The sequence below is a fragment of the Nerophis lumbriciformis genome, linkage group LG23 (genome assembly GCF_033978685.3).
Source record: "Nerophis lumbriciformis linkage group LG23, RoL_Nlum_v2.1, whole genome shotgun sequence".
NCBI classification, from domain to species: domain Eukaryota; kingdom Metazoa; phylum Chordata; class Actinopteri; order Syngnathiformes; family Syngnathidae; genus Nerophis; species Nerophis lumbriciformis.
Window position 1 is genome coordinate 5,119,701 of NC_084570.2, and position 27,441 is coordinate 5,147,141.

The 27,441-nt window shown below is 41.4% G+C and overlaps 1 protein-coding gene across 2 annotated transcripts in view; it reads left to right on the forward strand.

The window, feature by feature from the left end:
• The window catches only part of LOC133622494 (receptor tyrosine-protein kinase erbB-4-like), a 789,611-nt gene that overhangs the window by 241,847 nt on the left and 520,323 nt on the right, over positions 1–27,441 (forward strand). The gene's annotated exons all lie outside the window — the stretch shown is intronic.

The window sequence follows — 27,441 nt, forward strand, 5'->3', positions numbered from 1 at the left end:
GCGTTCGTCTCTACGAGTTCCTGAATCATCCGTCAGCAGCAGTTTTAACCCCTCCTCTCACCAATAAAGGTTTGTAATGGCGCCGCTTTGAGGTGATTAGCGACACGGCATTAAGCGGCTGCTTTGGCACACAGCCCCCCCCCCCCCCCCCTGCTACGCGGGGCCACTGCGGCCGCCATCAATACACCATTAAACCCATTTAGCTGTGCGCTTCCTCTCCTCTTTAGCAGTAAAGATCACGCCTGCGGGCGGTGACAGCGGCGCCCATATTTCCTGTTAAAGGTGCAAACCTCGCCGCAGCATTTGTGGAGTTAATGAGGCTCTAAGTTGCTGTCTGACAGGTTCTTGGCCGGGAGTCTTTCAAATGGTGATCATCATTTGTCACCTTTCCCTTTTAAGTTGATCACATATTTTACAAACACTCATTGGTGTTTTATCGTGTCTTAGAGAACTTTTCATTTGCCTGCCGTGCATTATACAGTAGGAATGGCTCCACTCGTCACGGTTAACCTGACACATGAAACGTGACGAATTGGTGAGGGGGGTCCTCTTTTAAAGTTGAAGTTAAAGTTAAAACACCAATGATTGTGACACACACACACTAGTTGTGGTGAGATTATCCTCTGCAATCACCCTTCCCCCCTTGAGAGGTGAGGGGAGCAGTGAGCAGCGGCGGTGGCAGCGCCCCGGAATATTTGTCACCTTTCCCTTTTTAAGTTGATCACATATTTTACAAACACTCATTGGTGTTTTATCGTGTCTCAGAGAACTTTTCATTTGCCTGCCAAGCATTATACAGTAGGAATGGCCCCACTCGTCACGGTTAACCTGACACATGAAACGTGACACATTGGGTTGAGGTCCACTTTTAAAGTTAAAGTTAAAATACCAATGATTGTCACACACACACACACACTAGTTGTGGTGAGATTATCCTCTGCAATCACCCTCACCCCCTGGGAGGTGAGGGGAGCAGTGAGCAGCGGCGGTGGCCGCGCCCCGGTACATTTCTCACCTTTCCCTTTAAGTTGATGACATATTTTACAAACACTCATTGGTGTTTTATCGTGTCTCAGAGATCTTTTAATTTGCCTGCCGAGCATTATACAGAAGGAATGGCCCCACTCGTCACGGTTAACCTGACACATGAAACGTGACACATTGGGGGGGGGGTTCACTTTTAAAGTTAAAGTTAAAACACCAATGATTGTCACACACACAGTAGTTGTGGTGAGATTATCCTCTGCAATCGCCCTCACCCCCTGGGAGGTGAGGGGAGCAGTGAGCAGCGGCGGTGGCAGCGCCCCGGAATATTTGTCACCTTTCCCTTTTTAAGTTGATCACATATTTTACAAACACTCATTGGTGTTTTATCGTGTCTCAGAGATATTTCCATTTGCCTGCCCTGCATTATACAGTAGGAATGGCCCCACTCGTCACGGTTAACCTGACACATGAAACATGACAAATTGGGGGGGTGGGGGGGGGGGGGGGGGGGGTCCACCTTTAAATTTAAAGTTAAAATACCAATGATTGTCACACACACACACACACACTAGTTGTGGTGAGATTATCCTCTGCAATCACCCTCACCCCCTGGGAGGTGAGGGGAGCAGTGAGCAGCGGCGGTGGCCACGCCCCCGGAATATTTTTTGGGTGATTTAACCCCCAATTCTAACCCTTGATGCTGAGTGCCAGGCAAGGAGGTAATGGGTCCCATTTTTATAGTCTTTGGTATGACTCGGCCGGGGTTCTAACTCACGACTTACCGATCTCAGGGCGGACACTCTAACCACTAGGACACTTAAGCAACCGGTTGGCAGTAGAGTGTTGAATACCAACACTGTAGCTTTCAAAGTTGACAGCAAAATTGCGCTGTGTGGTCGCGTGAGGGGCTTTTGACCAATCAGAGAGGGTATGGCGAGAGGATCTCCTATATGATTGGTCAAAACCCTCTCAAGTGACTACAGGGCGTCATTTTGCTGTTAACCTTGAAACCGAGTGGGCCATACTCTCTCTATACACTCCTCCTGAGGTATACCAGTGCCTCCATGGGAATGCCCCCCCTCTACCTCAAATAACTACTCACCTACCTCGGCTCCGGACAGGCTAACCTCCTCCAACTTCCGAGGACAAAGCTACGAACAATGGGAGACCGGGCTTTCTGCTAGTCTGCAGAACGCTCTCCCTGACCACCTGAGGGCACCACAGACTGTGGATGCTTTTAAAAAAAGGCTTAAAAACCCTTCTGTTTAAAAAAGCCTTTTTTAGATATATGCATACTACTTTTAGCTATTTGGCTGTTCTCGTTTTTATTTTTATTTATTTTTTATTATCTTTTTATTTTTATTTTTTTAATACACTAGCACTTTGAGGTTGGTTATTCAATGTAAAGTGCTTTTTTACAAATACAATCTATTATTATTCAACATTCTACTGCATGCCTCATTAACTTGCGGCCTGCGGGCCACATCTGGCCCACCAGGGCTTTTCATTTGGCCTGCCGCACATCACCCAAATAGGCTTAATCAAACCATTTATTTTTATGTTCATTATTTTAGTCTTGCAAACCTAAATAAGGTAAGAAGTGTAAAGAAATACAATGAAATAAGGAACATCATTCAAAAGAAGCAAGGAACATCAATCCACAACAAAACTTCTGGAGCTTCTGTTTCTTTATGCTGTTATCAAACCATTTATTTTTATGTTCATTATTTTAGTCTTGCAAACCTAAATAAGGTAAGAAGTGTAAAGAAATACAATGAAATAAGGAACATCATTCAAAAGAAGCAAGGAACATCAATCCACAACAAAACTTCTGGAGCTTCTGTTTCTTTATGCTGTTATCAAACCATTTATTTTTATGTTCATTATTTTAGTCTTGCAAACCTAAATAAGGTAAGAAGTGTAAAGAAATACAACGAAATAAGGAACATCATTCAAAAGAAGCAAGGAACATCAATCCACAACAAAACTTCTGGAGCTTCTGTTTCTTTATGCTGTTATCAAACCATTTATTTTTATGTTCATTATTTTAGTCTTGCAAACCTAAATAAGGTAAGAAGTGTAAAGAAATACAACGAAATAAGGAACATCATTCAAAAGAAGCAAGGAACATCAACCCACAACAAAACTTCTGGAGCTTCTGTTTCTTTATGCTGTTATCAAACCATTTATTTTTATGTTCATTATTTTAGTCTTGCAAACCTAAATAAGGTAAGAAGTGTAAAGAAATACAACGAAATAAGGAACATCATTCAAAAGAAGCAAGGAACATCAATCCACAACAAAACTTCTGGAGCTTCTGTTTCTTTATGCTGTTATCAAACCATTTATTTTTATGTTCATTATTTTAGTCTTGCAAACCTAAATAAGGTAAGAAGTGTAAAGAAATACAATGAAATAAGGTACATCATTCAAAAGAAGCAAGGAACATCAATCCACAACAAAACTTCTGGAGCTTCTGTTTCTTTATGCTGTTATCAAACCATTTATTTTTATGTTCATTATTTTAGTCTTGCAAACCTAAATAAGGTAAGAAGTGTAAAGAAATACAATGAAATAAGGAACATCATTCAAAAGAAGCAAGGAACATCAATCCACAACAAAGCTTCTGGAGCTTCTGTTTCTTTATGCTGTTATCAAACCATTTATTTTTATGTTCATTATTTTAGTCTTGCAAACCTAAATAAGGTAAGAAGTGTAAAGAAATACAATGAAATAAGGAACATCATTCAAAAGAAGCAAGGAACATCAATCCACAACAAAGCTTCTGGAGCTTCTGTTTCTTTATGCTGTTATCAAACCATTTATTTTTATGTTCATTATTTTAGTCTTGCAAACCTAAATAAGGTAAGAAGTGTAAAGAAATACAATGAAATAAGTAACATCATTCAAAAGAAGCAAGGAACATCAATCCACAACAAAGCTTCTGGAGCTTCTGTTTCTTTATGCTGTTATCAAACCATTTATTTTTATGTTCATTATTTTAGTCTTGCAAACCTAAATAAGGTAAGAAGTGTAAAGAAATACAATGAAATAAGGAACATCATTCAAAAGAAGCAAGGAACATCAATCCACAACAAAGCTTCTGGAGCTTCTGTTTCTTTATGCTGTTATCAAACCATTTATTTTTATGTTCATTATTTTAGTCTTGCAAACCTAAATAAGGTAAGAAGTGTAAAGAAATACAATGAAATAAGGAACATCATTCAAAAGAAGCAAGGAACATCAATCCACAACAAAGCTTCTGGAGCTTCTGTTTCTTTATGCTGTTATCAAACCATTTATTTTTATGTTCATTATTTTAGTCTTGCAAACCTAAATAAGGTAAGAAGTGTAAAGAAATACAACAAAATAAGGAACATCATTCAAAAGAGGCAAGGAACATCAATCCACAACAAAACTTCTGGAGCTTCTGTTTCTTTATGCTGTTATCAAACCATTTATTTTTATGTTCATTATTTTAGTCTTGCAAACCTAAATAAGGTAAGAAGTGTAAAGAAATACAATGAAATAAGGAACATCATTCAAAAGAAGCAAGGAACATCAATCCACAACAAAACTTTTGGAGCTTCTGTTTCTTTATGCTGTTATCAAACCATTTATTTTTATGTTCATTATTTTAGTCTTGCAAACCTAAATAAGGTAAGAAGTGTAAAGAAATACAATGAAATAAGGAACATCATTCAAAAGAAGCAAGGAACATCAATCCACAACAAAACTTCTGGAGCTTCTGTTTCTTTATGCTGTTATCAAACCATTTATTTTTATGTTCATTATTTTAGTCTTGCAAACCTAAATAAGGTAAGAAGTGTAAAGAAATACAATGAAATAAGGAACATCATTCAAAAGAAGCAAGGAACATCAATCCACAACAAAGCTTCTGGAGCTTCTGTTTCTTTATGCTGTTATCAAACCATTTATTTTTATGTTCATTATTTTAGTCTTGCAAACCTAAATAAGGTAAGAAGTGTAAAGAAATACAATGAAATAAGGAACATCATTCAAAAGAAGCAAGGAACATCAATCCACAACAAAACTTCTGGAGCTTCTGTTTCTTTATGCTGTTATCAAACCATTTATTTTTATGTTCATTATTTTAGTCTTGCAAACCTAAATAAGGTAAGAAGTGTAAAGAAATACAACGAAATAAGGAACATCATTCAAAAGAAGCAAGGAACATCAATCCACAACAAAACTTCTGGAGCTTCTGTTTCTTTATGCTGTTATCAAACCATTTATTTTTATGTTCATTATTTTAGTCTTGCAAACCTAAATAAGGTAAGAAGTGTAAAGAAATACAACGAAATAAGGAACATCATTCAAAAGCAGCAAGGAACATCAATCCACAACAAAACTTCTGGAGCGTCTGTTTCTTTATGCTGTTATCAAACCATTTATTTTTATGTTCATTATTTTAGTCTTGCAAACCTAAATAAGGTAAGAAGTGTAAAGAAATACAACGAAATAAGGAACATCATTCAAAAGAAGCAAGGAACATCAATCCACAACAAAACTTCTGGAGCTTCTGTTTCTTTATGCTGTTAACTATCTGTCTGGAAACCAGTAGTGAGGGCAGACTAATGAAGTGTGAAAGCCGATGTGTTTATTTCGTAAACAAACAGGTTTTATCCGGCCCGCGGGATGAGTTTGCTAAGTATATAAAAATGAGCCGACATTTTTGAATGAAAGAAAACTGCTGTTCTGAATGTGTCCACTAGATGTCGTAACAACAATTCTTTGTATCTTTGTAGATGATGCTACATATGCAAAATAAACAAACCACATGATGTTAATGCACCAGTCGAGGAAAATTATCAAACTACATAAATAACATCCTGTAATTTGATTTTGGTATTATTTTTTTAACTTGATAGATTGAAAATTAACACCAATGAGTTGACTTATGAACATTATCACATAATTTATTCAGAAAGTATAAATAGCGATGCAGCAGTTGCCCTCTAGTGGGTTCCCCTGGCCACCACACACTGGCATGAGTATCCGGTATTCAGGTTGGACCGACTCTTTTATTTACATCCACCAGTATGATTTGCTTATCGGCAGTATATAGATAGGACTTTTCAGTCTGGCGTGTCTCTACTTTGCTCTCTAGTGTCTCTCTCTCTCTCGTTCCAACTCCAACACTCGTGTCTCGGACCGGCTGCTGCTAATAAGCATGGCAGGTGATTGGATGCTTTTTCCCCAGCTGGGTAATCCGATCACCTGCCAGCTGTGCTGCGAGGCCGGTCCTTCCACACCAAGCTCCGCGGCAGGCCCGCGGACCACGCCCCCCTCCACAAGCGACAAATAAAGATAGAATACTATTAAGCGCAACATGTAAGTGTAAAAAAACAAAACGACAACATTATGATTTGTGTACATTTTCAGAATGTGCTTGTTGTATTTTTAAACAAAGAAAACAATCGGAAGTTGTCTTTATTTTTAAGTTATCGTGCCGTGATTTTAACAGTCCAACCATACTTGCCAACCTTGAGACCTCTGAATTCGGCACGCCCCCAATATTGTTGTCCGGTTGGAAATCGGGAGAAATTCGGCAGAATGTTTGCCCGGAGGCACTGAAATTTGTGAGTCTCCCGGGAAAATCTGGAGGGTTGGTAAGTATGAGTCCAACCCACTTGGGAGTAGATTTTTCTCCATGTGGCCCCCGATATAAAATGAGTTTGACACCCCTGCTCTAAGGAATACAACCCGCGGAGGCATTTTTTGACGAAATGTCAACGGTCCCCTGAGCGCTTAAGCTCTTGAAACTGCGGCCCTCTTCATGATGTAGTGGATCGTGCCACCCTCCCCAATCTGTCACGTTTCATGTGTCAGGTAAACGGCGACGAATGGGGCCATATACTGTAAATCCCCTTCCTACCGTAACACTCACTGCAAACTGTGTTGATAGGTTGGGCCAGCGACGGCTACTGTGGAGTTTTTCATTGCGCTTCAATTCAATAAGAAATGTTCATTTCCAGAAATCATCAGCGTTTCTTGGCCGCTGCTTCCTCAGCTCAGCGCGTCTTCTATTTGACATGTGAGGTCATTGTTATTGCAAAGCAGGAAGCTATTAGTAACCCAGATAGAGAAAGGAGAGAAAATATGTTCTGGACAACCTCCAAATCCCACATCTTCAATGCTCACTCAGAAAAGTCAAGGAGACGGGACGTGAGCAAAAGAGGATGCATGAGGTGGAGATTGATTTGAAGTCCATCATTTGGGTGCAGCTCAGGACTGTGAGAGACTTTGAGATGAAATGACTAATTAAGCGTTTCTCGTTTGGTTACATTTTTACGTTGTTTGGAATAATTTGTGAGGAATCTGTGTTCTGGTTTATTCCAAATGTGCTTTAAGGGTTGAGGTCAGCTATTATATCTTAACCCTTGTGTAATGTTCATATTGTTGTTACTCAGCCAGTGTTTGTGGGTCTGATGGACCCATTGCATTTTGTGGCTTTTAATGCCTCACAATCAAACACTTTTATGTTAAAATACTGAACAGATGTTTACCTTATCCCAATAAACATCTGTTCAGTATTTTAACATAAAAGTGTTTGATTTTGAGGCATTAAAAGCCACAAAATGCAACGGGTCCATCAGACCCACACACATGTTAAAATACTGAACAGATGTTTACCTTATCCCAATAAACATCTGTTCAGTATTTTAACATAAAAGTGTTTGATTTTGAGGCATTAAAAGCCACAAAATGCAACGGGTCCATCAGACCCACACACATGTTAAAATACTGAACAGATGTTTACCTTATCCCAGTAAACATCTGTTCAGTATTTTAACATAAAAGTGTTTGATTTTGAGGCATTAAAAGCCACAAAATGCAACGGGTCCATCAGACCCACACACATGTTAAAATACTGAACAGATGTTTACCTTATCCCAATAAACATCTGTTCAGTATTTTAACATAAAAGTGTTTGATTTTGAGGCATTAAAAGCCACAAAATGCAACGGGTCCATCAGACCCACACACATGTTAAAATACTGAACAGATGTTTACCTTATCCCAATAAACATCTGTTCAGTATTTTAACATAAAAGTGTTTGATTTTGAGGCATTAAAAGCCACAAAATGCAACGGGTGTTACAATCAAACACTTTTATGTTAAAATACTGAACAGATGTTTACCTTATCCCAATAAACATCTGTTCAGTATTTTAACATAAAAGTGTTTGATTTTGAGGCATTAAAAGCCACAAAATGCAACGGGTCCATCAGACCCACACACATGTTAAAATACTGAACAGATGTTTACCTTATCCCAGTAAACATCTGTTCAGTATTTTAACATAAAAGTGTTTGATTTTGAGGCATTAAAAGCCACAAAATGCAACGGGTCCATCAGACCCACACACATGTTAAAATACTGAACAGATGTTTACCTTATCCCAATAAACATCTGTTCAGTATTTTAACATAAAAGTGTTTGATTTTGAGGCATTAAAAGCCACAAAATGCAACGGGTGTTACAATCAAACACTTTTATGTTAAAATACTGAACAGATGTTTACCTTATCCCAATAAACATCTGTTCAGTATTTTAACATAAAAATGTTTGATTTTGAGGCATTAAAAGCCACAAAATGCAACGGGTCCATCAGACCCACACACATGTTAAAATACTGAACAGATGTTTACCTTATCCCAATAAACATCTGTTCAGTATTTTAACATAAAAGTGTTTGATTTTGAGGCATTAAAAGCCACAAAATGCAACGGGTCCATCAGACCCACACACATGTTAAAATACTGAACAGATGTTTACCTTATCCCAATAAACATCTGTTCAGTATTTTAACATAAAAGTGTTTGATTTTGAGGCATTAAAAGCCACAAAATGCAACGGGTCCATCAGACCCACAAACGCTGGCTGAGTAACAACAATATGAACGTTGCACGGGAAATTTCTCTGCCAGTTTCTGCATCGCACAGGGATTCTTCTTTTGTACCAAATAAAATAGCTTCGAGGTCGGTAAGCACAACCGGAATTATTCCGTACATTAGGCGCACCGGGTTATAAGGCGCACTGTCGAGTTTTGAGAAAATGAAATGATTTTAAGTGAGCCTTTATAGTCTGAAAAATACCGTAGTAGGGCGGGTGTGTGACCTCGGGGAAGGTGCTTTATCAGTATCATGCTTCAAACCCAGATTCGAAAAGCTGTGCACTGCAAAACGTGCTCATTGTCGCCATTAATCTTGACTTCCTCATATTTATTCACACAGAAAAAGAAAATCAGCAAACATTTTTGTATTCATTTTTTGTTTTGTCGGTTAAATTGTTTAATGCATTGTGCTCTTGGGCTAATGTAGCTAATCATTTTTAATCGATTATTTATTGAGTTTATTTTTTATTAATGTTCAAGTGGGGCAAAAAAAAATTCAGTTTAAATGTTGTTTTTTTAAATTTCAGGAAAATTAATGTATTTTAAATCCCACCTGTAAAAGACCAAACACTATTTAGTTACAATAGGGAAGTGATTGATATTGGACCTATTTCTGGGTGGATCTCGCATGAGAGTAAGAGGGGTGTTGAGTCATTTTGCAATGCAGTCTGCCGGAAATGACGGAAAGCGCGGCTTTACATAGCAACTGACGCTTTGGTCAAATTTGGAATCGGCACAAAAACACATTTTAAGATGTTCAACACTCTACTGCTATCTGGCGGCCAAAGTGGATAGTGCACCCTCCCCAATTTGTCACGTTTCATGTGTCTGGTAAACCGTGACGAATAGGGCCAGATGAATCCCCTTCAAAAGATCTGAATGTCCTCCAATAAGCACACAAGGTTGGTCTTTTCTTGTATTTTAGAGAAGTCATTTACAAAAAGTAAACATTGTTGGCTATGGACTTATGTTAATAAAAATACAATTTTATACAGAGGTGTACGTATGACGATTTAAGAGACAAATTATATTATGTATAGTCATGGCGATTAGTGGGAGGGGGCGGGGGGTGACAAAATGTTTTCATCTTTATTTAATTACATACAGTAACATAACATTACACTATTTTTGTTAAAATAAAAGTACATACTTAACCATCTGAGGACATTCAATTTAGATTGTCTTCCGAGTCCTTAAGTTATATATTTTTTTAACCTTTTTTGCTCAAATTTCTTAATAAACTTCAGGCCTAAACAAAAAAATATCAAACATGTCGTTAAGGATGTTCCAATCAGGGTTTTATTCTGCCAATTCGGATACGATTATCCATGAGTGAGATCAGCTGGTACCAATACCAATACCAATCACATGTAATAACTCCAGTGATAACGTTACTTGATGGTGATACTTGCAATATAAAGAAATGCAGGTTTTTCTCTGCCGCTATGGGGTGTGGTTATCATCAGCTTAAAGGAGTGGCTCCACATTGTGTATAGAGACAACTAGCTGCTTGTCAGCCGGGGAACTAAAAAAATAAATACAGTGTAAGCCAGAGGGGAAAAAAATGCATTAATCCGCAATGGTGATCACATTCTTTTTCACGAAAATCGGACAATTCTGATCAGTGGCCAATCTATTGGCACATCTTTACACGTACACTGCAAAAACTGAAATCTAAGTAAGATTAAATATCTCAAATAAGGGTGATATTTGCTTATTTTCTGTCTGATAAAATAATTCTTCTTCCTAAGCAGGTTTTATGTTAGAGTGTTTTACTTGTTTTAAGCTTTTTGGTCCTAAATGATCCATCCATCCATCCATCTTCTTCCGCTTATCCGAGGTCGGGTCGCGGGGGCAGCAGCCTAAGCAGGGAAGCCCAGACTTCCCTCTCCCCAGCCACTTCGTCCAGCTCCTCCCGGGGGATCCCGAGGCGTTCCCAGGCCAGCCGGGAGACATAGTCTTCCCAACGTGTCCTGGGTCTTCCTCGTGGCCTCCTACCGGTCGGACATGCCCTAAACACCTCCTTAGGGAGGCGCTCGGGTGGCATCCTGACCAGATGCCCGAACCACCTCATCTGGCTCCTCTCGATGCGGAGGAGCAGCGGCTTTACTTTGAGCTCCCCCCGGATGACAGAGCTTCTCACCCTATCTCTAAGGGAGAGCCCCGCCACCCGGCGGAGGAAACTCATTTCGGCCGCTTGTACCCGTGATCTTGTCCTTTCGGTCATAACCCAAAGCTCATGACCATAGGTGAGGATGGGAACGTAGATCGACCGGTAAATTGAGAGCTTTGCCTTCCGGCTCAGCTCCTTCTTCACCACAACGGATCGATACAGCGTCCGCATTACTGAAGACGCCGCACCGATCCGCCTGTCGATCTCACGATCCACTCTTCCCTCACTCGTGAACAAGACTCCGAGGTACTTGAACTCCTCCACTTGGGGCAAGATCTCCTCCCCAACCCGGAGATGGCACTCCACCCTTTTCCGGGCGAGAACCATGGACTCGGACTTGGAGGTGCTGATTCTCATCCCAGTCGCTTCACACTCAGCTGCGAACCGATCCAGTGAGAGCTGAAGATCCTGGCCAGATGAAGCCATCAGGACCAAATCATCTGCAAAAAGCAGAGACCTAATCCTGCAGCCACCAAACCGGATCCCCTCAACGCCTTGACTGCGCCTAGAAATTCTGTCCATAAAAGTTATGAACAGAATCGGTGACAAAGGGCAGCCTTGGCGGAGTCCAACCCTCACCGGAAACGTGTCCGACTTACTGCCGGCAATGCGAACCAAGCTCTGACACTGATCATACAGGGAGCGGACCGCCACAATCAGACAGTCCGAAACCCCATACTCTCTGAGCACTCCCCACAGGACTTCCCGAGGGACACGGTCGAATGCCTTCTCCAAGTCCACAAAGCACATGTAGACTGGTTGGGCAAACTCCCATGCACCCTCAAGGACCCTGCCGAGAGTATAGAGCTGGTCCACAGTTCCACGACCAGGACGAAAACCACACTGTTCCTCCTGAATCCGAGGTTCAACTATCCGGCGTAGCCTCCTCTCCAGTACACCTGAATAGACCTAATCCTAAATCCTAAATGATCTCAGTAAGATATTGCAGCTTGTTGCTGGGATTTGATGACCTATATTGAGTAAAACATGCTTGAAACTAGAATATCAACTGTTGCAAAGCTGTGTCATCAACACTCACAAGTATAAAACTACTTTTGTAAAGTAATCATTTCTTATAAAAAAAAATCATGGCTTTAACACAATTGTGTCTCATAATTAAAACAGATGACAGCCAAATGGACTTTGCTGTTTTATTTTCAATGAAACAATAGAAAATACGTACTCATATAGTAGCACAGTTGGCACAGTACTGTAAACTTAATATTTAAACATTTAACATGTGACATTTCTAACAATTTTGAACAGAAATAGTTCATGCACATTCAGATAAATTCCTCAAAATTACAATTAAAAACATTTTGGCCGGAGGCTGTATATATGCGCACTAATTGACTGAAAGAGCACGCACTTGGCGTGATGATGTCATGTTATCGATGGAAAAATGCATTTTTAGACCATATGATTTGCCTGAGCGGCTAGGAGACCCCGAGAGTAACAAGCGCTTGCCTTTCTATTAAGAACAATAAATTAGTTTTTAGTATAAGTTTGCCGGTTTCAAGAAATGTAATACAGAGCGCATATCATTATGTCAAGATAATGGCACTAGCATTTACTTCATTTAAAGGGGAATATTATCACCAGACCTATGTAAGCGTCAATATATACCTTGATGTTGCAGAAAAAAGACCATATATTTTTTTAACCGATTTCCGAACTCTAAATGGGTGAATTTTGGCGAATTAAACGACTTTCTAATATTCGCTCTCGGAGCGATGACGTCACAACGTGGCGTCACATCGGGAAGCAATCCGCCATTTTCTCAAACACCGAGTCAAATCAGCTCTGTTATTTTCCGTTTTTTCGACTGTTTTCCGTACCTTGGAGACATCATGCCTCGTTGGTGTGTTGTCGGAGGGTGTAACAACACGAACAGGGACGGATTCAAGTTGCACCAGTGGCCCAAAGATGCGAAAGTGGCAAGAAATTAGACGTTTGTTCCACACTTTACCGACGAAAGCTATGCTACGACAGAGATGGCAAGAATGTGTGGATATCCTGCGACACTCAAAGCAGATGCATTTCCAACGATAAAGTCAAAGAAATCTGCCGCCAGACCCCCATTGAATCTGCCGGAGTGTGTGAGCAATTCAGGGACAAAGGACCCCGGTAGCACGGCAAGCAATGGCGGCAGTTTGTTCCCGCAGACGAGCGAGCTAAACCCCCTTTCGACCCTAGCTTCCCTGGCCTGCTGACATCAACTCCAAAACTGGACAGATCAGCTTTCAGGAAAAGAGAGCGGATGAGGGTATGTCTACAGAATATATTAATTGATGAAAATTGGGCTGTTTGCACTCTCAAAGTGCATGTTGTTGCCAAATGTATTTCATATGCTGTAAACCTAGTTCATAGTTGTTAGTTTCCTTTAATGCCAAACAAACACATACCAATCGTTGGTTAGAAGGCGATCGCCGAATTCGTCCTCGCTTTCTCCCGTGTCGCTGGCTGTCGTGTCGTTTTCGTCGGCTTCGCTTGCATACGGTTCAAACCGATATGGCTCAATAGCTTCAGTTTCTTCTTCAATTTCGTTTTCGCTACCTGCCTCCACACTACAACCATCCGTTTCAATACATGCGTAATCTGTTGAATCGCTTAAGCCGCTGAAATCCGAGTCTGAATCCGAGCTAATGTCGCTATAGCTTGCTGTTCTTTCCGCCATGTTTGTTTGTGTTGGCTTCACTATGTGACGTCACAGGAAAATGGACGGGTGGTTAAAATCAGGCACTTTGAAGCTTTTTTTTAGGGATATTGCGTGATGGGTAAAATTTTGAAAAAAACTTCGAAAAGTATAATAAGCCACTGAGAACAGATTTTTAATGGTTTTAACAATTCTGAAATTGTGATAATGTTCCCCTTTAAGAATATTTTTCAACATATTCAGCAAAAATGTCTCTTTTTTTTCTACCAAGAAAAGTGCACTTGTTATTAGTGAGAATGTACTTATTTTAAGGTGTTTTGGGGTTCATTGAGGTTAGCTAATTTGACTTGTTTTGGAAAGTCTTGACAAGCCGAATTTTCATGTTCTATTGGCAGATAATTTTGCTGAGTTCAAATAAAAGACCCCTCATTTTTAATTTTTTTTTTCTTGTTTTTGAACACTGACTTTTAGCAGTGTAATATTTTTAAATTGTTTGCCATTTTGTAACACTTTCTACACATGCGTTGATGACGATGAAGAAGAAGGCGTGTGACTTCATTATGCATAACGTGTGTTTTTCACTCCCCTGCGAGGGAAAAAAACATAGCTTTGGGGAGTTGATGATTCAGTTCTGTTAGAACACACCGCTGCTATCGTCCTTAAGTTATTTTCCTCCTCCTTTTATGTCGCCAAGAAGAGTCATTGGTCACGTAATGGCGGCCTCAGGACACATAACAAAGTGCTAATAGTGTGCCGTGTAGGATTTTATGTGGGCAAACTAGCTAATTAACAAACTAAGGGCCTTAAAAAGCGTATATACACCATGGCAGCCACACAAGCAGGGTCCACAATAAACACACACCCTCCAGGAAAACCGCATGCTTCATATCATTGCTCTCTTGTGTCCAATTCGCCAGAGGACTTCGGAACGTTCCAGGTAGTGGCAAGCTTATGTTCCGCTTGTTAAAAAATGTTTGGCAGCATCCCAATAATGGCGAGTCACCACGGAGAGGTTTTCAGCTGTTTGTGCAGCAACTTCACATGCACTCTCCCAGGATGTTCTCCCCTCATCATCCTCTCATACCTTTCGCAGCCGTCTCCTCTCAACCCTGCCACGCCATTCCCTCCTCACATCTCATCACTTGCCATAGTCCTCTTTTCAACTCGAGTTGTTTACTGCCCACACCTGGAGACTCCCGAAATTCAGCGCCTCTCCCGAAAACCTCCCCGGACAAATTCCATCCATCCATCCATCTTCTTCCGCTTATCCGAGGTCGGGTCGCGGGGGCAGCAGCCTAAGCAGGGAAGCCCAGACTTCCCTCTCCTCAGCCACTTCGTCCAGCTCCTCCCGGGGGATCCCGAGGCGTTCCCAGGCCAGCCGGGAGACATAGTCTTCCCAACGTGTCCTGGGTCTTCCTCGTGGCCTCCTACCGGTCGGACATGCCCTAAACACCTCCTTAGGGAGGCGCTCGGGTGGCATCCTGACCAGATGCCCGAACCACCTCATCTGGCTCCTCTCCATGTGGAGGAGCAGCGGCTTTACTTTGAGCTCCCCCCGGATGACAGAGCTTCTCACCCTATCTCTAAGGGAGAGCCCCGCCACCCGGCGGAGGAAACTCATTTCGGCCGCTTGTACCCGTGATCTTGTCCTTTCGGTCATAACCCAAAGCTCATGACCATAGGTGAGGATGGGAACGTAGATCGACCGGTAAATTGAGAGCCTTGCCTTCCGGCTCAGCTCCTTCTTCACCACAACGGATCGATACAGCGTCCGCATTACTGAAGACGCCGCACCGATCCGCCTGTCGATCTCACGATCCACTCTTCCCTCACTCGTGAACAAGACTCCGAGGTATTTGAACTCCTCCACTTGGGGCAAGATCTCCTCCCCAACCCGGAGATGGCACTCCACCCTTTTCCGGGCGAGAACCATGGACTCGGACTTGGAGGTGCTGATTCTCATCCCAGTCGCTTCACACTCAGCTGCGAACCGATCCAGTGAGAGCTGAAGATCCTGGCCAGATGAAGCCATCAGGACCAAATCATCTGCAAAAAGCAGAGACCTAATCCTGCAGCCACCAAACTGGATCCCCTCAACGCCTTGACTGCGCCTAGAAATTCTGTCCATAAAAGTTATGAACAGAATCGGTGACAAAGGGCAGCCTTGGCGGAGTCCAACCCTCACCGGAAACGTGTCCGACTTACTGCGAACCAAGCTCTGACACTGATCATACAGGGAGCGGACCGCCACAATCAGACAGTCCGAAACCCCATACTCTCTGAGCACTCCCCACAGGACTTCCCGAGGGACACGGTCGAATGCCTTCTCCAAGTCCACAAAGCACATGTAGACTGGTTGGGCAAACTCCCATGCACCCTCAAGGACCCTGCCGAGAGTATAGAGCTGGTCCACAGTTCCACGACCAGGACGAAAACCACACTGTTCCTCCTGAATCCGAGGTTCGACTATCCGGCGTAGCCTCCTCTCCAGTACACCTGAATAGACCTTACCGGGAAGGCTGAGGAGTGTGATCCCACGATAGTTAGAACACACCCTCCGGTTCCCCTTTTTCGGACAAATTTTCTCCCGAAAATCTCCCGAAATTCAGGCGGAGCTGGAAGCCACGCCCCCTCCAGCTCCATGCGGACCTGAGTGACGTGTCAACAGCCTGTATTCACGTCCGCTTTCCCACAATATAAACAGCGTGCCTGCCCAAACACGTTATAACTGTACAATGATCGAGGGCGAGTTCTTGGTTTCTTATGTGGGTTTATTGTTAGGCAGTTTCACTAACGTCCTCCCAGCGCGGTAACAACACACAACAACAGCAGTCATGTTTTATTCTACCGTAAAGCAGTTCGTCTGCCGTAAACAGAAATGTTGTCGTAATATATTGAGTTGGAGGCAATAACCAGGCGAGGTGATGAAGTACGTCTCTTTACTGTAGACTTCAGAACAGACTCACACACTTGACGTCAGGTGCGCAACACCACGTAAATCGTTGGCCAACCAAAAAGTAACCCCAGTACGCTATAGCCAACATTCACCAGGAGATGGCAACAGACAAACATAGATCACTCTATAACATTCTTCCCCTTTTAGAAATGGAGAAGTTACTCAAAATAAACAACCCAACCAAAAAAATGCAGCAGCTCAATTAAAAAACTGTTCTTAAGCCACATTCTTTTTTTTTTTTTTAGTACTGAACTCTTAACCCTAATTTGTAAACAATAACATGCTTATTATACAAACAGTATTTGTACACCTTTAACACAGATTTGTATACTGTCTTCAGAGATTCAGTTTTTTTGGTGGTACTCGAAACCTTTCTGGGTACCTGCGAAAGGGTGTTCAGCATGGTTAGAAAAATAGTGACAGAGAATAGAACAAGGATGGACAATTCAACCCTTAACTCAACAATGAGTAGATGAGTGTTATGTGTGTGTATATGTGTAAATAAATGAACACTGAAATTCAAGTATTTATTTTATTTATGTATATATATATATATATATATATATATATATATATATATATATATATATAACCCCCCCGTACCAAAAAGCCCTTGATGAAAGCGGATACAATTTCACCCTCACCTATGAACCCACGCCAGGAAACCAGCCAAAAAAGAACAGAAAACGAAACGGCATCATCTGGTACAACCCCCCATACAGCAAAAACGTCTCAACGAACATTGGACACAAATTCCTCAACCTGATTGACAAACACTTTCCCAAAGACAACAACCTAAGAAAAGTATTCAACAAGAACAACATCAAATTGAGCTACAGCTGCATGAACAATATACGACAAATCATCTCAAACCACAACAAAACAATTGCAAATGAGCCGTCGACCCCCAGTCAGAACGACTCCAAAACCAACAAAGCATGTAACTGTCGAAAGAAACCTGATTGCCCCCTCAACGGGGGATGCTTACAATCATCAGTTGTCTACCAATCTAAGGTAATACGCAAGGACATTAACACATCCGACACATATGTAGGATTAACCGAGGGTGAATTCAAAACCAGATGGAACAACCACAAGGCTTCTTTCAGGAACAAAAACCTGCGAAATACCACAGAACTCAGCAAACACATTTGGGACCTCAAAGACAATAATGTTGAATATTCAATAACATGGCAAATTCTTGCATCCAGCACACCTTACAATAGTGGTAATAAAAGATGCAACCTATGCTTAAAAGAGAAACTGTTTATTATCTACCGTCCAGACCTGTCATCCCTCAACAAGCGCAGCGAAATTGTAACAACATGCCGCCATAGACGGAAACACCTCCTAGGTAACACATGAACCAATCACCACGCCCCTAGGCCAGCCTGTACCCACCCACTCTGTGCCCTATATAAACCATGGTATGCGAATGCTCCCATTAAAATCTCCTGACGATTGAGGGTACCCCCCTCATGAAACAGGCCTGTAGAGATGAAATAGTCTTGTGATTTTTTTTCCCCACACATACATATATATATATATATATATATATATATGAGAAATGCTTGACTTGGTGAATTCTAGCTGTAAATATACTCCTCCCCTCTTAGCCACGCCCCCAACCCCCACCCCCCACCTCCCGAAATTGGCAAGTATGCCTTCACCTGCATGCCAACATCCCCCTTGCCAATCCTCACCTGATTCTATTCCCACCATCCTACCATCAGCATCTTTATCCGCCATTTCTTCATGCCGCATAGTGACGACCACCCTGTTTTTGTCTGCCTCGCCATCCTCCGCCTCCTCTCTCCCACAGCCTCCTCCAGGCTGCAACAGCCAAGGCATTCACATGCCATATAATCGCTTCCTTTCTTGCTTGGACCCGATCCCTTGCAAGGCAATTCCTCCGCCATTGTGTTTCACTCTCAAAAGGCCCATTCAGATCAGTTTCAAGGCTTTTGTAAATATTTAGTGAAGGACTTACTTCAATGTTGTCACTTGAGCAACTTTATACCACTGCTTCGATTGTTGTCCTTTGCAGCATATTGTACCTCCAAGTTGTGTATTTTTGACAAATATTTTTTTAGCTGCTTCTCAATTATTTGATTTGTACGTTTTGTGAGCTCACTGCAAAAACTGAAATCTAAGTAAGATGAAATATCTCAAATAAGGGTGATATTTGCTTATTTTCTGTCTGATAAGATAATTCTTCTCACTAAGCAGATTTTATGTTAGAGTGTTTTACTTGTTTTAAGGGTTTTGGTCCTAAATGATCTCAGTAAGATATTACAGCTTGTAGCTGAGATTTTATGACCTATATTGAGTAAAACATGCTTGGAACTAGAATATCAACTGTTGCAAAGCTGTGTCATTAACACTCACAAGTATAAATCTACTTTTTTAAAGTAATATTTTTTTCCTTCATGTATGAAAAAAAAAAAATCATGACGTATGCATATCATTATGTCAAGACAATGGCACTAGTATGTTCCAATAGCAGCAGAAGTGCACTTTTTGGAGAGCTGTATTATTTTCAGTTTTGTGCCCAAAGGACTGATTTTATTTAACACTATATTTTTTTCCTTCATGTATGAAAAAAAAAAAATCATGATGTATACATATCATTATGTCAAGACAATGGCACTAGCACTCACTTAATTTAAGAATATTTTTCAACATATTGAGCAAAAAGGTCTCTTTTTTATACCGAGAAAAATGCACTTGTTATTAGTGAGAGTATTTTGGGTTCATTGTGGTTAGCTAATTTTATTCATGAGACAATTGAGAAGTAGACAAGTTATGTTAGCTTTTACAAGCCTTGGAAAATACAATACGCAATATTAAGGTGGAAAGTGTTTAAGTTTGATACTAAGATCTTTATTGAAAAACGATTTTTGTGCACTTTCTCAATGGTTGATTTGGGGACTTAAAATGGCTGCCAGTCGTATATTTCCACCATCGAAATAGTTTCACCACTCAAGTATTTGTTTGATGATAGTACTGTATATTTGTGTGAAGCTATTATTTACATATTGTGTATTACATTTCAGTATGTTAATTGAATCACATAGCTTATACATTTGTCATTGTGTGTATTTCAGTTTAAAAAAATGAAAAAATAACAGTCCAGTGCAAGACAAAAGTAAAGATAGGAAAAGACAAAGCAAGATCAACAACAATAAAGAGCCTAAATGGATTTATCTGCTTTGGAACTTTTTTAGACGTCTTGGATTGTTTGTTAGCTGTATGCCTGTGTGTGTAGTTTGTATGTTCCAATAGCAGCAGAAGTGCACTTTTTGGAGAGCTGTATTATTTTCAGTTTTGTGCCCAAAAGACTGATTTTATTTAACACTATATTTTTTTCCTTCATGTATGAAAAAAAAAAAATCATGACGTATGCATATCATTATGTCAAGACAATGGCACTAGCACTCACTTAATTTAAGAATATTTTTCAACATATTGAGCAAAAAGGTCTCTTTTTTATACCGAGAAAAATGCACTTGTTATTAGTGAGAGTATTTTGGGTTCATTGTGGTTAGCTAATTTTATTTGTTTTGGAACGTCTTGACAAGCCAAATATCTATTGGCAGATAATTTTGCTTAGTTCAAATAAAATACCCCTAATTTTTGTATTTTTTTTTTCTTGTTTTTGAACACTGACTTTTTGCAGTGCTCTACTTAACCAAGTAAACTCAAGACAGAGCCTTAAAAAAAATGCTCATACTGTACAGGTGTCACAATTATTTGTGTCTACATTTGGCAGGCTCGCGCTGGCAGATGTCATGATCTGTGGTCTGGATTACGTTTTTGTTATTTTTTGTTAGTTTTGGACTCTTTTAGTTCCTGTTTGCGCTCTCTTGTTTGTTTAGTTACCATGGCGACTTATTAGTTTCACCTGCCTCATGTGTTCGGGACACGTACTTGCTCTAATCAAGAGACTATTATTTAAGCCTGTCTTTGCCAGTTAGTATGTTTATAGCTAGAATTCACTGAAATTCAAGTATTTCTTATATATATATATATATATGTATGTGTGGGAAAAAAAATCACAAGACTATTTCATCTCTACAGGCCTGTTTCATGAGGGGGGGTACCCTCAATCGTCAGGAGATTTTAATGGGAGCATTCGCATACCATGGTTTATATAGGGCACAGAGTGGGTGGGTACAGGCTGGCCTAGGGGCGTGGTGATTGGCTCATGTGTTACCTAGGAGGTGTTTCCGTCCATGGCGGCATGTTGTTACAATTTCGCTGCGGTTGTTGAGGGATGACAGGTCTGGACGGTAAATAATAAACAGTTTCTCTTTCAAGCATAGGTTGCATCTTTTATTACCACTATTGTAAGGTGTGCTGGATGCAAGAATTTGCCATGTTATTGAATATTCAACATTATTGTCTTTGAGGTCCCAAATGTGTTTGCTGAGTTCTGTGGTATTTCGCAGGTTTTTGTTCCTGAAAGAAGCCTTGTGATTGTTCCATCTGGTTTTGAATTCACCCTCGGTTAATCCTACATATGTGTCGGATGTGTTAATGTCCTTGCGTATTACCTTAGATTGGTAGACAACTGATGTTTGTAAGCACCCCCCGTTGAGGGGGCAATCAGGTTTCTTTCGACAGTTGCATGCTTTGTTGGTTTTGGAGTCGCTCTGACTGGGGGTCGACGGCTCATTTGCAATTGTTTTGTTGTGGTTTGAGATGATTTGTCGTATATTGTTCATGCAGCTGTAGCTCAATTTAATGTTGTTCTTGTTGAATACTTTTCTTAGGTTGTTGTCTTTGGGAAAGTGTTTGTCAATCAGATTGAGGAATTTGTGTCCAATGTTCGTTGAGACGTTTTTGCTGTATGGGGGGTTGTACCAGATGATGTGGTTTCCTGGCGTGGGTTCATAGGTGAGGGTGAAATTGTATATATATATATATATATATATATATATATATATATATATATATATATATATATATATATATATATATATATATAAACCACGGTGAACACCCTCTCTGGTGATGCATTGCTGTGTGGCACGCACAAAAGTGCCTTCATCAAATGCACCAGAGTCTGGAATCTTCCATCTCTCCATAGCATACCCCTTCCCCTTCGAGCTGTCCGGGATAAACTTAAACTCTTGTTTCCAATCATTTTGGAACTTGCAAGCGTACTTCTTCTTCTTACTCGTCGTCGCCATGACTGTCTCTTCTTTGTTCTTCTGCTTTGTCTCTGTTATGTTTTTGGACATTACCACTTGCCGTAGTTTTGAAGCAATGCATGATGGGAAACCGGATGTTGTGCGTCAGTGTATTAACGTGCCGGCTGGAATAAACACACGCTGAGAAATATCTACGTGCCTGTTCAGTATTTATGTTAAAATACTGAACAGATGTTTATTGGGATAAGGTAAACATCTGTTCAGTATTTTAACATAAAAGTATTTGATTGTGAGGCATTAAAAGTCACAAAATGCAACAGGTCCAACAGACCCACAAACGCTGGCTGAGTAACAACAATATGAACGTTACACGGAAATTTCTCTGCCAGTTTCTGCATCCCACAGGAATTCTTCTTTTGTGTTTCTGCACCTGCGGTTCCCACACGAGGTTGCAACATTGTTTTTCAACACTGTCTGCTGTCATTTTCTCGCACATTTGACCCTCTGATGTTCTGTGTACCTACACTCTGTCCTCCTCCTGTCTAGGCCTGCTGTGTGTGTGTGTGTGTGTGTGTGTGTGTGTGTGTGTGTGTGTGTGTGTGTGTGTGTGTGTGTGTGTGTGTGTGTGTGTGTGTTTGTTGTCCTTAAAAATGGCCAACTCGCATAACTTACTACTATGCGTGTGTATGGTCAAATCTACCTAGCAACAGCGGTCGGTCCTCACAACTACAAAAGTGAAATATTTTTTTTTACTTTGTGTGTTTTGCATTCTGAAGTGAGGTTGCAACTCTCTACTCCCATCTAGTGCTTGATATATTTGTTTCACCATTCTAGCTATAGTAGAAAGGGGGGCCCTCACAACCTACTGACCAAACGTGGGTCCACACAAAGTAGGCAAGACAAGTATGTGTGTGTGTGTGTGTGTGTGTGTGTGTGTGTGTGGTACACAGAACATCAATTTCCACACTTCAATTAGCCCCGGGTCCAATGGACCCGGACATCTTATATGTAATAGAAATGTGTAGGGGGGGGTGTATGGTGTGTAGGGATGATGCTCGAAACCGGTTTTCCCGGTTGTTCGATAAGAAAAGAACCGAGTCCTCGGACTCGAATCCCTTTTTGAGAACCGGTACCCATTATCGAGACCACTATAGTAAAGAAAAAGAGTTGGTTCTCTATTCGAATCCCTGGGAACGAATCCCAAATGGGCAATATTATGCCCTTTTGATTGTAGACTCTTACTGACACCTTGTGGCGATATGAAAATACTGCGCGTCAATAGTTTGGGCACTTCCGGGTTGGCGACGTCAGTTCAGTTCATGAGACAATTGAGAAGTAGACAAGTTATGTTAGCTCTTACAAGCCTTGGAAAATACAATACGCAATATTAAGGTGGAAAGTGTTTAAGTTTGATACTAAGATCTTTATTGAAAAACGATTTTTGTGCACTTTCTCAATGGTTGATTTGGGGGCTTAAAATGGCTGCCAGTCGTATATTTCCACCATCGAAATAGTTTCACCACTCAAGTATTTGTTTGATGATAGTACTGTATATTTGTGTGAAGCTATTATTTACATATTGTGTATTACATTTCAGTATGTTAATTGAATCACATAGCTTATACATTTGTCATTGTGTGTATTTCAGTTTAAAAAAATGAAAAAATAACAGTCCAGTGCAAGACAAAAGTAAAGATAGGAAAAGACAAAGCAAGATCAACAACAATAAAGAGCCTAAATGGATTAATCTGCTTTGGAACTTTTTTAGACGTCTTGGATTGTTTGTTAGCTGTCTGCCTGTGTGTGTAGTTAGTATGTTCCAATAGCAGCAGAAGTGCACTTTTTGGAGAGCTGTATTATTTTCAGTTTTGTGCCCAAAGGACTGATTTTATTTAACACTATATTATTATTTATACACCGATAGTGATCACAGAGACAGGTTGTTTTTGTGTTACTGTATATATTCGTTTTTCTGAAAAATCCCACTTAATATAATTTGGGTAACAACAGTCAATATTTATTTATTTAATTTTTTTATGGGGGTAACAGTCAATATTTATTTTTTTTATTTTTTTTCTTATAAAATAAAAGTGAGCTTTTGTTAAACCAAATATTGTTTTTTTTTTCCATATACAACAACCTATCTGGAATCGATAAGGAATCGGTTCGATAAGAGGATTCGATAATGGGCTCGAACTCGATAATTTCTTATCAATCATCATCCCTAATGGTGTGTGGTGATTAAATATGTATTCTGATAACTGTTCTTCACAGAAAATGAGCCAAAGTCAGTTAGTCTAAGTTTGACAAATGTATTAATAGTATCGGTATAATGGTTCCTCTCTTTAAGAAGGGGAACCGGAGGGTGTGTTCTAACTATCGTGGGATCACACTCCTCAGCCATCCCGGTAAGGTCTATTCAGGTGTACTGGAGAGGAGGCTACGCCGGATAGTCGAACCTCGGATTCAGGAGGAACAGTGTGGTTTTCGTCCTGGTCGTGGAACTGTGGACCAGCTCTATACTCTCGGCAGGGTCCTTGAGGGTGCATGGGAGTTTGCCCAACCAGTCTACATGTGTTTTGTGGACTTGGAGAAGGCATTCGACCATGTCCCTCGGGAAGTCCTGTGGGGAGTGCTCAGAGAGTATGGGGTATCGGACTGTCTGATTGTGGCAGTCCGCTCCCTGTATGATCAGTGCCAGAGCTTGGTCCGCATTGCCGGTAGTAAGTCGGACACGTTTCCAGTGAGGGTTGGACTCCGCCAAGGCTGCCCTTTGTCACCGATTCTGTTCATAACTTTTATGGACAAAATTTCTAGGCGCAGTCAAGGCGTTGAGGGGATCTGGTTTGGTGGCTGCAGGATTAGGTCTCTGCTTTTTGCAGATGATGTGGTCCTGATGGCTTCATCTGGCCAGGATCTTCAGCTCTCACTGGATCGGTTCGCAGCTGAGTGTGAAGCGACTGGGATGAGAATCAGCACCTCTAAGTCCGAGTCCATGGTTCTCGCCCGGAAAAGGGTGGAGTGCCATCTCCGGGTTGGGGAGGAGATCTTGCCCCAAGTGGAGGAGTTCAAGTACCTCGGAGTCTTGTTCACGAGTGGGGGAAGAGTGGATCGTGAGATCGACAGGCGGATCGGTGCGGCATCTTCAGTAATGCGGACGCTGTATCGATCCGTTGTGGTGAAGAAGGAGTTGAGCCGGAAGGCAAAGCTCTCAATTTACCGGTCGATCTATGTTCCCATCCTCACCTATGGTCATGAGCTTTGGGTTATGACCGAAAGGACAAGATCACGGGTACAAGCGGCCGAAATGAGTTTCCTCCGCCGGGTGGCGGGGCTCTCCCTTAGAGATAGGGTGAGAAGCTCTGCCATCCGGGAGGAGCTCAAAGTAAAGCCGCTGCTCCTCCACATGGAGAGGAGCCAGATGAGGTGGTTCGGGCATCTGGTCAGGATGCCACCCGAACGCCTCCCTAGGGAGGTGTTTAGGGCACGTCCCACCGGTAGGAGGCCGCGGGGAAGACCCAGGACACGTTGGGAAAACTATGTCTCCCGGCTGGCCTGGGAACGCCTCGGGGTCCCACAGGAAAAGCTGGACGAAGTGGCTGGGGAGAGGGAAGTCTGGGCTTCCCTGCTTAAGCTGCTGCCCCCGCGACCCGACCTCGGATAAGCGGAAGAAGATGGATGGATGGATGGATGGATTAATAGTATCATTTTTCTTTTAATAAAAATCAAAAACGGGTCCCACAGACCCGAACACCACACAAGGGTTAATTTATGTTTTCTTCCCAACAGTAGCACAGAAGCAATAGCAAAATATTGTCTGTAAAAAAAAAAAGAAAAAAAAGTTTTGTGATTAGATTGCAGTAAGTGCACATTGCTCTTCCATCTAACCCCACACAACCCAGCCTCTTGCTTTGCTGGTGCTCAAGGGTACTTGTCTGGAGAGCGCTTCCTTTCTGCCTGCACAATTTAACTGCACTACAGTACACAAACACACACACAAGATGTGCACACTTGCAAACACCAGCGGGGGGGAAGCCCTTGTTTAACTGGAGTCTCATGAGTCGCTGTTCACACTGTCGGACACAGCTGTGTCATCCACACGTGCACGCTCCAGGGGGAAAAAAATCACACTGGAATTGTGTGAAAAACAGTGCAAGGGAGCCCTAAGTGAGAAAATCAACATTATGTTAATGTTTCCTCGATGCATTTTCATGCAGTAAACAAAAGCGCGTGGAAAAAATAGTAACGCGTTTTTGTTTCCCGGGAAAATGTCCTCGTCGCTCGCTTCCGCCGGGCGGCCTTGACGACCCTCCGCGCTCGGCACACGGTGTCACCTCGGGGATGCACTCGTAAAGTGAGGCCCTAATGAATGTGCAAAATGAGAACAGCAGTTTGATGAATACTGTGACTCAATTAGTGCAATTAATTTTCTCGCGGCGCCTCCGAGTGAAATGGAGTCACGGATGATTGAGCCACTGCTTCGCTATCGTATTTTATTTTTAGACGGCCGCCTGTGTGCAGAGGAATTGTGTATGTGTGTGTGTGTGTGTGTGTGTGTGTGCTAGGTTCTTGAGGTCCATTATGTTTGCATAAGACATTCTCCAGCGCACTGCACAGAACTCTAATTCACTGTGCGTGTGTAAAATGTACAAGTGCAGTTGAACTTTGATTCACTGCAAGTCACTTAAAAGGATACACCAGGGAGAAAACGCAGGGGGACATGATAAAAAAAAAAGAGGAAAAAAAGACTAGAAATCACTATTTCAGGTTCCATAGGCTAATGATATATCCCTTAGGCAAGTGGTCCCCAACCACCGGTCCGGGGACCGGCACCGGTCCGTGACGCATTTGCTACCAGGCAGCACAGAGACATTAAACAATTTATAACCGATCGTTTGTCATGATCTGTGGTCTGGATTATATTTTTGTTTTTTTTTGTTAGTTTTGGACTCTTTTAGTTCCTGTTTGCGCTCCCTTGTTTGTTTAGTTACCATGGCGACTTATTAGTTTCACCTGCCTCATGTGTTCGGGACACGCACTTGCTCTAATCAAGGGACTATTATTTAAGACTGTCTTTGCCAGTTACCGTATTTTTCGGAGTATAAGTCGCTCCAGAGTATAAGTCGCAACGGCTGAAAATGCATAATAAAAAAGGAGGGGGGGCGTGGTTGGGGGCGTGGTTAAGAGGGGAGGAGTATATTTACAGCTATAATTCACCAAGTCAAGTATTTCATATATATACTGTATATTATATATATATATATATATATATATATATATATATGTATGTGTGGGGAAAAAAATCACAAGACTATTTCATCTCTACAGGCCTGTTTCATGAGGGGGGGTACCCTCAATCGTCAGGAGATTTTAATGGGAGCATTCGCATACAATGGTTTATATAGGGCACAGAGTGGGTGGGTACAGGCTGGCCTAGGGGCGTGGTGATTGGCTCATGTGTTACCTAGGAGGTGTTTCCGTCTATGGCGGCATGTTGTTACAATTTCGCTGCGCTTGTTGAGGGATGACAGGTCTGGACGGTAAATAATAAACAGTTTCTCTTTCAAGCATAGGTTGCATCTTTTATTACC